The sequence below is a fragment of the Mastigoproctus giganteus genome, chromosome 7, assembly GCF_048544385.1.
Source record: "Mastigoproctus giganteus isolate SK-2022 chromosome 7, ASM4854438v1, whole genome shotgun sequence".
NCBI lineage: Eukaryota > Metazoa > Arthropoda > Arachnida > Uropygi > Thelyphonidae > Mastigoproctus > Mastigoproctus giganteus.
In genome coordinates, this window is record NC_143581.1 from 126,478,631 (window position 1) to 126,490,955 (window position 12,325).

Consider the following 12,325-nt stretch of genomic DNA (forward strand, 5'->3'; position numbering starts at 1 on the left):
GAGTCCATTGCCCTGTGGGTGTAAAATTACCATTAAGGAAGGCAGGTGGTCTGCAAGGATGGCACGTAACCTGGACCATTCAGAGGTGCATCTAGACGTACCAGAGGTCCCAATGTGTGCCAGTTGAACACACCCCAGGCCATTACCGACAGTCCACCCCGAACAGTTCCTTGTTGACATGATGGCTGCATAGATTCGTGTGGTTTCTGCCAGATATGTACCATCCTGTCAATTCAAAATAAGTGGAAATGGGACTCATCAGACCAGGAGATCCATCTTCTCCAATCATCCAAGGTCCAGTACCGATGTCCTTTCACCCAGTTGAGGCATAGAGTACTGTGTCGTGGTGTTAGCAATGGGACTCTTGGGGTGTCAGCAACTCCCATAATTAACTGCAGCTAATGATCGCCTGATGGTCTTTGGTAGAGACGTTTCAGTCACCTCCCTCATTGGAGTCAGCAGTGATTTGTACCACTGTTGCTCTCTGGTTGGCTGAAACAAGGCAAGACAGACATCAACAGCCACATTCATCCACCACTTTTCTCCATCCGCAGCGCTGTCCACAATGAGATGTTATTCTGGAAATCGTGTATTCCCGAAACACTCTTGATACTGTCAAACAGGGGTAGTGCAATTTCTGTACCACCTCCGCGATACAATGACCAATGCATCAGGCATTCACTATCATCTCTTTCAAAGTCGTTTAACTCACGATGTTTATCTATACTGACATCAAATTACCATCTAAGTGAATGCAGTGATGCAGTGTACCTATATACCTGCCAAGCAGTGAGTTCATTCACTAGCGAGAGGGGTGACAGCGTCACGTTGCCCAGAACCAGGTATCCCATGAATTCTGTCCTTTCAATTAGGGTAACTAATTGTAATCGATAATTTCTTATACATTAATAAATATTAGAGGTAATTGCTTTATATATAATAAAGAAATCTCTCTTTAGTTGCTCTAATTATAATAATCATAATCATAATTGATATTATTATTATTAAACCTTTTCTCCTTTATGGGATTTTTTCTGCCCCATGACAAGTACTGGAACCAAGTGGTTGGCTGGCATGGGGTGGTTGGTTCTGTCCAGTTACTATTATTATTGTTGGTCAAGGAACACGCTTACCCTACAGGTTTTCAGAATCACTTTCTAGATTTCCTTTTAAGAGTACTCTGGGAGGCCTATTGCTCTTGGGTTCTCAAGGAGGCAATTTGGCACCAGTTGCATAGGTAGGTTTTGAAGTGAGGGGAAGCAAAGGGATAAAATAGGGAGCAATTGTTTGTTTGAATGTCATTTTTTTATAGTTTTCATTCCAATATGCCAGTTAAGAAAATTATGAAAAAATAATTTATTGTATATTATTCTAGCCTGTCAGCCATTATGTTTTGGTGAATAAAAACTTTTAAATCGGCAATCTTACTTAACAGTTACTACGTTCAGCTGCAGCACTGCTAATGGGCTGTGTCATGTAAAATTCTATACACTGTTGAAAGATTGGGGTAGATAGTGCACAAATCAGGGTTGAATTTGAAAGTGTCTGCAATTCTGCCAGACATGAGAGGAAGGAGTATACAATTCGGCCCTGGAGAGATTGTAAAAGGCTCAAGCGATAGAATTTTTCTCAGCCTGGTCTCTGCTTGTTAACAAGAGAGACTGCTTCTACAGGAATGGGATACACTTAAATAGAAAGGATGCAAGAATATTTCCTGATGCTATCGAGGCAGAGTTAGGTGAGTCAGAAACTGCTAGCTTGGGGGGATACGTGGACTAACAGATTAACAGTAGCCACTGGCAGAGGTGAAAGTGATTCTTGCACTGCTTCGATTAGAATGATCAGCAGCCGGGAAAGAAAGGAAATGGGGATTCCAGGACTGCTGGGAGTCATAGTGGAACAAGTAAATACATGGGCTGTGTTAGGGTAACTAAGAGTAGAAACAGGCGCATGTATACTTGCATGTACACCAGTGTTGGGACTTTAGTTAATAAATTTCATGAGCTTGAAGTGCTAGTCAAGACATCATAAGCAGATATTGTTGGGATATCAGAGACGTGTCATACAGATATAGGCAGTGCAGAATTGGAATTTGGGGAGTACAATGTGTACAGAAAGGATAGACAGAACAGGAAGGGAGGAGGAGGAGATGTCATGATGTTAGTCAATAAACATAAAAAATCTAAGGAAGTGCATCCAAATGATGTTGGTGGACAATACAATGTTCAGTCTGTTTGGTGTGAAATAAGCACTGGGAAAGGAAAAATGAGAGTAGGTGTGTGTTATAGCCTTATGAATCTGATGAGTATAATGAGCAATTGTGCAGAGAAATAGAGTGGGCCAGTAAATCAGAGTGTCTTATAAAGGGGGGGGGGATTTTAATTTTGCAGAGATTGACTGGAATTTGTGGGTTGGTCACTCACATACTAGCAAGGCTTTTGTGGATTTATTGGATGATTGTTTTCTACATCAGCATGTTCGGAAGGCAACTAGAGGGAGTAATACTCTTGATCTGATTATCAGTAGTGATTCTTCATGCATTAAGAATCTGCAGATAAAGGAACCACCGGGTGGCAGTGAAATGCCACGTAAGCAACTTCACAGTTGCTGAAGTGGCATTTACTCAGAGAGGTAACTACCATTAGGGGTAAATGGAAGGGCTTTTGCTTTCATAAAGGTGACTATGCTGGTCTGAGATAGTATTTAAATTCTATACAGTGGGATCAACTGATTATGTTATCAACAGCAAATTAAAAATGGGAGGCATTCAAAGAATTAATCTTGGAAGCTACTAGGCTTTTCATACCAACTAAGAAATATTGTTCAAGATTTAGGCCTAAATGGATGTAACATGAACTAATCAGACATGTGGCAGGGATACATATAAATTATATGTATCCCTGCCACATGTGCATGGGATACACATGTGGCATATATTATATAATTTATACACATATAAATTAACAGGTGACACAGAAGCCTATAACAGATATAAACTGGTCTGTAACCAAGTCACAAAGGAGTTAGGCAGACAAAGACAGATTACAAGAAAACTTTGGCAAACAATACAAAGAAAAACAGCAAAGAGTTCCTTACTTATGTAAACTCTAGAAGGAATGGGATGAATCAGATTGGTCTACTTGATATCGATGGTTTGACTGTTGATGATTCTGCTCAGGTAGTGAACAAACTGAACAAATATTTTGCATCTACATTCACACATGAGAAGTTATTCAGGGAGGTGAATGCCAGAGGTGTATTACACACTGGCAGTAAGCAAGATAATCTTGTAATAACAGAAAGTAAAGTGGAAGATAAACACAAGAAAGGCACCTGGGGTGTATGGAATCTATCCAGTTATATTAAAGAAGGCAAAAAAGGAAGTAAGCAAACCCTTAGCCATAATTATGAGAGCTTCCTTGGTCTCAGGGGAGGTACCCATGGACTGGAGTTTTGCAAATGTGACCCCCAATCCACAAAGGAGGAGGATCGAGGGGAGACACAGGTAATTACAGATCTGTTGGTTTAACTTCTGTTATAGGGAAATTAATGGAGGCACTGGTTAAAGCATTGAAGGATCATCTAGACAAGACTTCAGTTATGGCTCAGACACAGCATGGGTTTGTTAAGGGAAATCTTGTCTGACCAATTTGATTACATAATATGATGTAGTCAAAAAGGAACTGGATGCAGGGAATAACTTTGATATCATATATTTGTATCTTAGAAAGACTTCTGATACTGTTGCACATGGAAGACTGTTGCACAAATTGGAGCAGAGTGGCACTGGAGGAAAACTGCTGCTATGGATAAAGGGATGGTTGGGTGGGAGAAGAGACAGAGAATGGTAATCGATGGACACTGCTCTTCGTGGACTAATGTTATTAGTGGAGTCCCCCAGGGTTTGGTGTTGGGTCCATTGTTGTTTTCTGTTTTCATAAATGATATTGATGGTGGTATATCAGGCTTAATGTCCAAGTTTGCTCTTTTTTTGTTTTGTTTTTTTCGTTTTTAGGAGCATTAGCAACTAAGGCCTATTGTTCCAGGATATGCGGTGGTCATTCCCTGACCTTTCCGCATCTTCTTTATTTGGTGGCGACGGGCTCGACCCCCGGCCTAATCAAGAAGCGTGTGCTACACACTGCTGCTCCTTCGTCCAAGTTTGCAGACAATACAAAGGTTGGCAGGGTTGTTAATGACACTAATGACAGTAAGCTGCTGCAACAGGATCTAGAAAAATTGAGGAGATGGACTGAGAGGTGGCAAATGAAGTTTAATACTGACAAACGTAAAGTACTGCATGTGGGAAGCAGTATCCCCAGAGTAATGTATCAACTGTGTGTACTACACTGACAGTGGTAGAGAGTGAAAAGGACCTGGGGATAATTGTGCAGGCAGATATGAAGTTTTCTGAGCAGTGCAGACGGTCTGCAAGAGTAGCTCATGGTGTCTTGTCAATGATATACAGGAATTTTGCTAGGTGAATATCCCCTTCTTTAAGGCAATGGTCAGGCCCCTCCTTTAGTAGTGCATACAGGTCTTGAAGCCTCATTTTAGTAAAGATGCGTGTTGCTAGAACGAGTACAGTGAACGGCAACAAGACTGGTGAGGGGAACAAAGGGGTGCTCTTACAAAGAAAGGCTTCGCTTCTGCAAATTGCAATGTGTGGAGAGGTGATCTGATTGAGGTGGCAAGATGATCTGATTGAGATGCTTAATGTGTGAAATGTACTGAGCAAGTGGGATTCTTCCTCTTGCTCAGATTACCAACCTGAGGTAGTATAAACTGAAATTGAGGAAAAGCAGTTGTCGAATAGATATGTGGCAATTTGTCTTTAGCCAGCGGGTGGTTCAAACTTCCATCTGTCGTTGTGGAGCAGCAGCCTGGAAAACAAGATGCAGGATATTTCAGAGATTGCTGGGAGTCATTGCGGTACAAGTAAACACATGGGTTGTGTTAGGGTAGCTAAGAATAGGAACAGGTGCATGTATACCTGGGTGTACACCAATCCTAGGAGTTTGGTAAATAAATTTGGTGAATTTGAGGTATTGCTCAAAATATCAAAGGCAGATATTGTTGGCATATCAGAGACATGGTGTCACACAGATATAAGGAATGCAGAACTGGAATTTGGGGAGTATAATGTGTACAGAAAGGATAGACAGGATAGCATGGGAGGAGGGGGTTATGCTATTAGTTAAGAAACACATAAAATCCAAGGAAGTGAAGCCAGTCGGCATCGCTGGACAGTGCAGTGTCGAGTCAGTTTGGTGTGACATAAGCATTGGGCGATCAAAATTGAGAGTAGGAGTGTGCTATAGGCCTAATGACTCTGATAAGTATAATAAGAAACTGTACAGGAAAATAGAGTGGGCCAGTAAATCAGAGAGTCTTATAATGGGGATTTTAATTTCCCAGATATTGACTGGAATTTGTGGGTTGGTCACTCACACAATAGCAAGGCTTTTGTGGATTTATTGGATTATTGTTTTCTAAATCAGCATGTTCGGGAGGCAAGTAGAGGGAGCAATACTCTTGATTTCATTATCAGTAGTGATTCTTCATGCATTAAGAATCTGCAGATAAACGAACCACTAGGTGGCAGTGATCATAGTGTGCAGAAGTGGGATTTACTCAAGGAGGTAACTACTATCAGGGGTAAAGGGAAGGGTTATTGCTTTCGTAAAGGCGACTACGATGGTCCGAGACAGTATTTAAATTCTATACAATGGGATCAACTGATGATGTTACCAACAGCAAATTCAAAATGGAAAGCATTCAAAGAACTTATAAAGCTACTAGGCTTTACATACCAGCTAATAAATATTGTCCAAGGTTTAGGCCTAAATGGATGTCAGATGAACTAATGAGACATACAGCAGAGAAGAAAAATGCATGGGTTACATACAAATTAATGGGTGACATGGAAGCCTATGATAGATATAAGCTGGTCTGTAACCAAGTCACAAAGGAGGTTTGGCAGGCAAAGGCAGATTACGAGAAATCTTTGGTAAAGGATGCAAAGAAAAACAGAAAAGCATTCTTTACTTATGTAAACTCTAGAAGGAAGGGGATGAATGAGATTGGTCCACTTGATATCGATGGTTCAACTGTCGATGATCCTGCTCAGGTAGTTAACAAACTAAATGAATATTTTATATCGACACTCACACATGAAGTTATTCAGGGAGGGAAATGCCAGAGGTGGATTCAACTCTGGTAGTAAGCTAGATAATCTTGTAATAACTGAGAGTAAAATGGAGTTAAAATTGTTGAAGATAAACACAAGAAAGGCACCTAGGGTGGATGGAATCTATCCAGTTATATTAAAGGAGGTAGCAAAGGAAGCAAACCCTTAGCCATAATTATGAGAGCTTCCTTGGACTCAGGGGAGGTACCCATAGACTGGAGATGTGCAAATGTGACCCCAATTCACAAAGCAGGATCAAAGGCTAACACAAGTAATTATAGACCTGTGAGTTTAACTTCTGTTCCAGGAAAATTAATGAAGGAACTGGTTAAAGAAGCATTGCAGAATCATCTACACAAGACTTCAGTTATAGCTCAGACACAGCATGGTTTTGTTAAGGGAAAGTCTTGCCTGACCAATTTGATTGGATGCTATGATGCAGTCACAAAAGAACTGGATGCAGGGAATAACTTTGATATTATATATTCGGATCTTAGAAAAACTTTTGATACGGTTGCACATGTAAAACTGCTGCACAAATTGGAGCAGTGTGGCATTGGAGGCAAATTGCTGCTATGGATAAAGGGATGGTTGAGTGGGAGAAGAGAGAGAATGGTAATCAATGGAAACTGCTCATCGTGGACTAATATTAGTAAAGCCCCTCAGGGTTCAGTGTTGGGTCCATTGTTGTTTTCTTTATTTATAAATGATATTGATTATGGTATATCAAGCTTAATGTCCAAGTTTGCAGACGATACAAAGGTTGGCATAGTTGTTAAGGACACTATTGACGCTATGCTGCTGCAACAGGATCTGGAAAGGTTGAGCAGATGGGCTGAGAGGTGGAAAATGAAGTTTGATATTGACAAAAGTAAAGTACTACATATGGGAAACAGTAAGCCCAGAGCAATGTATCAACTCTGTGGTACTACACTGACTGTGGTAGAGAATGAAAAGGACCTTGGGGTAATTGTGCAAGCAGATATGAATTTCTCTGAACAGTGGAGATGAGTTGCAAGAGTAGCTCATGGTGTCTTGTCAATGATATACAATAATTTTTCTGGCAGGGATAAGGAGGTGATTATTCCCTTTTATAAGGCAATGGTCAGGCCACACCTTGAGTACTGTATATATGTCTGGAGGCCTCATTTCAAGAAGGATGTAGAGCTGCTGGAACGAGTACATTGAAGGGCAACAAGATTAGTGAATGGAATAAAGGGTTGCTCTTACGAAGAAAGGCTTAAGTTTTGCAAATTACAGTGTCTGGAGACTAGGCAATGGTGAGGTGATCTGATAGAAGTCTATAAAGCCTTGAATGGTTTGAGCATGCTCAGTGCTGATGGAATTCTTCCTCTTGCTCAGAATAATCACCTGAGAGGGCATAAATTCAGATTGAGGAAAGACAGGTGTAGGATAGATGTCCGGAAATTTGCCTTTAGCCAGCAGGTAGTTGGTTGGTGGAACAGACTTCCATCCCTTGTTGTGGAAGTTGATAGCCTAAATAAATTTAAGGCTCAGCTGGACAGGTATTTCAAACGAACGGAGGGGTGAAATGGAAGTGTTTTTTTTTTTTTTTTTTTTGGCTGATGCTGCATATGCTTGCTTTCTTGCATCATATGTCCCTACTAATGCTAATGCTAAGAAGTGGACAAACGTTTGGAGTGAATGGATGGGTGAAATGGGAACGTATCCTTTTTTTTTTTTTCTTTTTTTTGGCTAATGATGTATAAGCTTGCTTTCTTGCATCATATGCCTCAACTAATTTTTGCATCATATGCCTCAACTAATTTTTGCATCATATGCCTCAACTAATTTTTGCATCATATGCCTCAACTAATTCTAATGCTAAAAGTCTACCAATAAGAAATGTAACTTTTATTTAAAGGACATTATTTTTGAAAAAATTTGTACCACAATATGCAATTTTTTGCAAACCTTTCATATTATAGGCTTTTATAAAGCAATAACTTGCTAAGCATAAACTAAAAAAAGTACCATATGTCATTATGGAAATAAAAATAATAATATTATTATTATTATTATTATTATTATTAACTATATGGTACAAGGAAGCCTGAGGCTTATGCTGCACCAGCCAAAAAAAAATTTCCTGAGTTACCCTAAGAGAGAGAGAGAGAGAGAGAGAGAGAGAGAGAGAGAGAGAGAGAGAGAGAGAGAGAGAGGAGGGAATCACCAAGAAAGAGAAGAATGATGATATCCAGCTTAGGACCCTGGGTGTGCCAAGCCCATACTTACCAGATGTGAGCCCAGATATTAAGGATAAAAAACGGATTCACTTGGAATTTGGGAAGAAGGCGTCAAGTAGGACAAAATTTATGATAGGGTGAGCATTTGCTACTCCTGCTCCCCGCCCTGGTGGCTATGCCCTTGTTTGGCACCATGCTGGTGGTTCTCACAGTGACTGTAATGGTCAATACTTGTTCACATGCTACATTTCTTTCACTTCCTGTCTTGGGTACCTCCTAACCTTTTTGCTGTAAGTTTTCTGGTGGTTTTTGGAGTTGAGCACTGCTTTGCCAATCAGTTAGATAGTCCTTTCCTTCTTGTCAATGAGGACTATTGAGTCTGTTATGCGGGATTGTCTTGTCCGTTATTATGGTGCAGTTCCAGTATAGTTTGTAAGTAGGGTCTCTACGAAGGCCTGGGGTTCCTACTTGTAATATGGTACATTTTCCTTGATCAAATATTATTTTTATGCTAGCTTCTGAGGTATCATCCTTTTCATCTGGTCATGTCTGTGAGTGTACTCCATCTAGGTGATCACCCTACATCCCAAGGTGAAGTGCTGCTGGGTTGTTTCTGAGGCCAGGTTACATCATCAACAGTGTCTTCTGTCATTTCGGGATTCTTGACGATGTATTGCCGGTAATTCCTGGTGTTGATTACCTGTTCTTGGATGGCTAGCATGAATTCTTCAGTCTCGAGGTTGAGCCTCTCATTCATGTTGGAAGCCATCTTATCTATGTAGTCTTTATAGAGGTCACTGAAGAAGGCCATGGAGGGCCTTCTTCACCAATTTTTCTGTATTTATTTCTTTTGTTTGTGTGAGTTGTGGTCTCCTTATTAAGGTTGAGTGTGCTGTGTACCATTTATCTATCTTTTTTATGTTTTGGTAGATTGGTGCTGTGTTTTTCTAGAAATAATCCCACAGGTTCTTAATCATTGCCTTCTCTTGTTCAATGAGCTCAGTCAGTTCCCTTCCTCCTTTCCGGGCTATGGTCAGGTACTGGTGCTGGCCGGCTTCACATCGTGTTGGTGGCTCTTGGCCATCATTATTTTGGTTGATCTCATAATCTCCTCCAGCTCAGTGTCCAATCTATGGTCCCAAAGGAGCATATTAATACTGGGACTGCATAAATGTTTATGACTCTGACCATGAACCTGCTATTCACTTTGATTTCAGCAGGCTTCTCAGGCTCTGATAATATTTCTCAGTCAGGTGGGCCCTGATCTCCTTGTGTTCTAACCGGTGAGCCTGGATCATCCCCAGATATTTCTAGGTCTCTTCCTCTGTCATGGCTTCAATCTCTTCACCAGGCTTTAGCTGGTAGTTTCAGTCAACTGGATGTACTTGATGCAATCCATAGGTCTTACATTTGGCTAGGCCAAACTGCATCTTGATGTCAGTGCTGATCTCTTTGTTGATCCATCTGAATTGTAGACTCAGGGCATCTCCCTGGAAGATTCCTCTTCTGACGGGGATCGTTCTGGTCATGATGGCAGTCCTCCATTTTGCCATAGTTGCTTCTAGGAAGTGTCGAGTGTTGAGTTGACTTTGGAGTTCGTCAAAGTCTCTATCAGCCAGCTATGGGGCATGGAGTTGAAGGCCTTGAGGTCAATGAAGGCCATAAACAGTTGTGCTTCTTCTTGTAGGTATAATTGCCACATCAAGAATCAGTTCCTCCTTGCATTCTTTGCTCATATGCTTACATCACTTCTGTTGCTTGGCCATGATGTTCTGGCTCTCCAAGTGGTCTGATATCTTCTAAGCTATGCAGCTAGTCAGGATCTTGTATATTGTCAGGAGACAGGTGTTTGGTCTGTTTGTGATGTCTTTGTTCTTTACCTTCAGGTAGGTGATTCCTTGAGTCAGAGAATCTGGGATTGTGTCAGGGTGCATTATTATTATCTGGGTGAACTGTTCCGCTATGCCTGTGTGTCCAGCTGAACTCCTTGTACTACTAGTTGTGGATGTTATCTATTGCTGGGGTTCTCCAGTTGTGGGACTTTCTGATCAACTGTTGTATTTCTTCCACATGAACCTTCCATTCTGTCATCATTGAAGAAGGCCATGCAGTGCCTTCTTCACCCATCCTTCTTTCTTTCTGTATTTGTTTCTTCTGTTTGTGTGAGTGGTGGTCTACTTATTAAGGTTAGTGCTGTGTGCCATTTATCTATCCTTGTGCTCTAGGCTGTGTGCCATTTATCTATCCTTGTGATCTTGTGTTTCTTCTGTTCTAGATATATATATATATGAGGTCACAGTCTTTGTGGCTAACTTCACCGCTCTACAGGTTGCTCTAGAACTCCTCAAATGCCTTCTTATTGGGGGGGAGGATGGGTCCAAGTTCTTTTGCCAAATTTTTCTGTAGAAGGCTCTCTTGTTTTCATCAAATATCCTGTTGTCTGTTTTCTTCTGGACACTCTCCCTGTAACAGCAAAGCCTAATGCTGAGTGCTAGGAGTTTCTGCTTAGGGGTCTCAAGGTATTCTTTGATCCTCTGATTATACATCTCATGTGTGCTGTGGATCTTGAGGATGCTCTTCATTTTTCTGATCAGCTTCTTTCTTCTGTTACCCCACTAGTACTGGCTTATCTTCACTCATCTCGTCAATCTTGTGCTGTAGCCTTCTTTCCCAGGCTGGTGGTTCCTTGTTTTCGCATCTTGTTTTCTATTAGTCTCTGGTTTCTTTTCCATTCATCCTGGCAGCTCCTACAGAGGCACAATACATGGCTGTGCAGATGATGTCCACCATTATGTCGTTGTTGAGATTATCCGGTATTATTCACCAACTGAGGTGGTCTGTGACTTCTCACAGGATTCTGTTGGGTTCTTTGTTTTGGTAAGGTGTGGGTTTTTGTGGGGGCCCATTCCCTCAAATTCTGCTAGGGCCTTCTTCCACTCTTCTATTCTGGATATGCAAACCTTGTCTGCTTCCACTTCAGTTGTTCTGGGTTATAATTCTTGTATTTGGTGTTCCTCCACCAGTTTTGGTTCAGTTTGGTCCATATTTGTGGTTCTTTGTAGTTGGTTGCTCACATCCTGCTTGATTTTTTCCAAGACTGCAGGAGCTATCAGGTTCTTCACAGCTCCATCTTTGGTCTTCAATTAGCTGTTCAGTGACCTAAACAGAAAATGGCAGACCACTTAAGTAGGAAACCATTCCTTCCATTTGGTGTGTAGTTCATCCTATACATTATCATATCTGTCTCTAGCTTTGTTACTTTGTAATATGCTTGCATGATGAATGTATTCATTTCGATGCTCCACTTCATGAATTGGCTTCTAGTTCCTTCCAGTTGGTTGGGCTGGGTGGTCTTTCCCTCCATCAGCTGTGGTAGCCATACAGAAGACGGCATCATTTCCTCCACTGTTGTCCACAGTAAGCCTATCATCCACCCTAACCTTCTTGCTCTGCTCCCTCCCCTCCTACTCCTTTCGCATCTTAACCTTCTAGGGTTTTTTTTTTTTTTTTAACACTGGGAACCTCCCTGGCAAGCTCAGGCACAGCCCATGATTCACCCCCGCCAGAGTCTTTCTTCTACTGTAGTGTCCCCGCTGCCTCCCCAAGGCAGTGAACAGAGACACAGAGTCCACTAGGGGAACCTGGCAGCTAAATACCAGAGGAACAACAGACCAAAATAATCCCACACTACATTATACTATGCAAACTAACACAAATCCTTACACTACAACACAAAGCATACTTCGCAGTTTGTAGGGGAAACCCCGGTGCCACTAGACAAGAAACACTATACAATATGTTGTCCACAGTAGACAGTCTCTAATATTCCGAGCCAACTTCTCTGTCTAAAGCCTGAATGTTTTTTTCTTACACCACACTCGATGCAGTATGTTCAATATTTCTACTTCTCAGCTTCATCCAGCTATGG

The 12,325-nt window shown here is 41.3% G+C and overlaps 1 protein-coding gene across 1 annotated transcript in view; it reads right to left on the reverse strand.

The window, feature by feature from the left end:
- The window catches only part of unc80 (unc80, NALCN channel complex subunit), a 1,843,891-nt gene that overhangs the window by 1,307,635 nt on the left and 523,931 nt on the right, over positions 1–12,325 (reverse strand). The gene's annotated exons all lie outside the window — the stretch shown is intronic.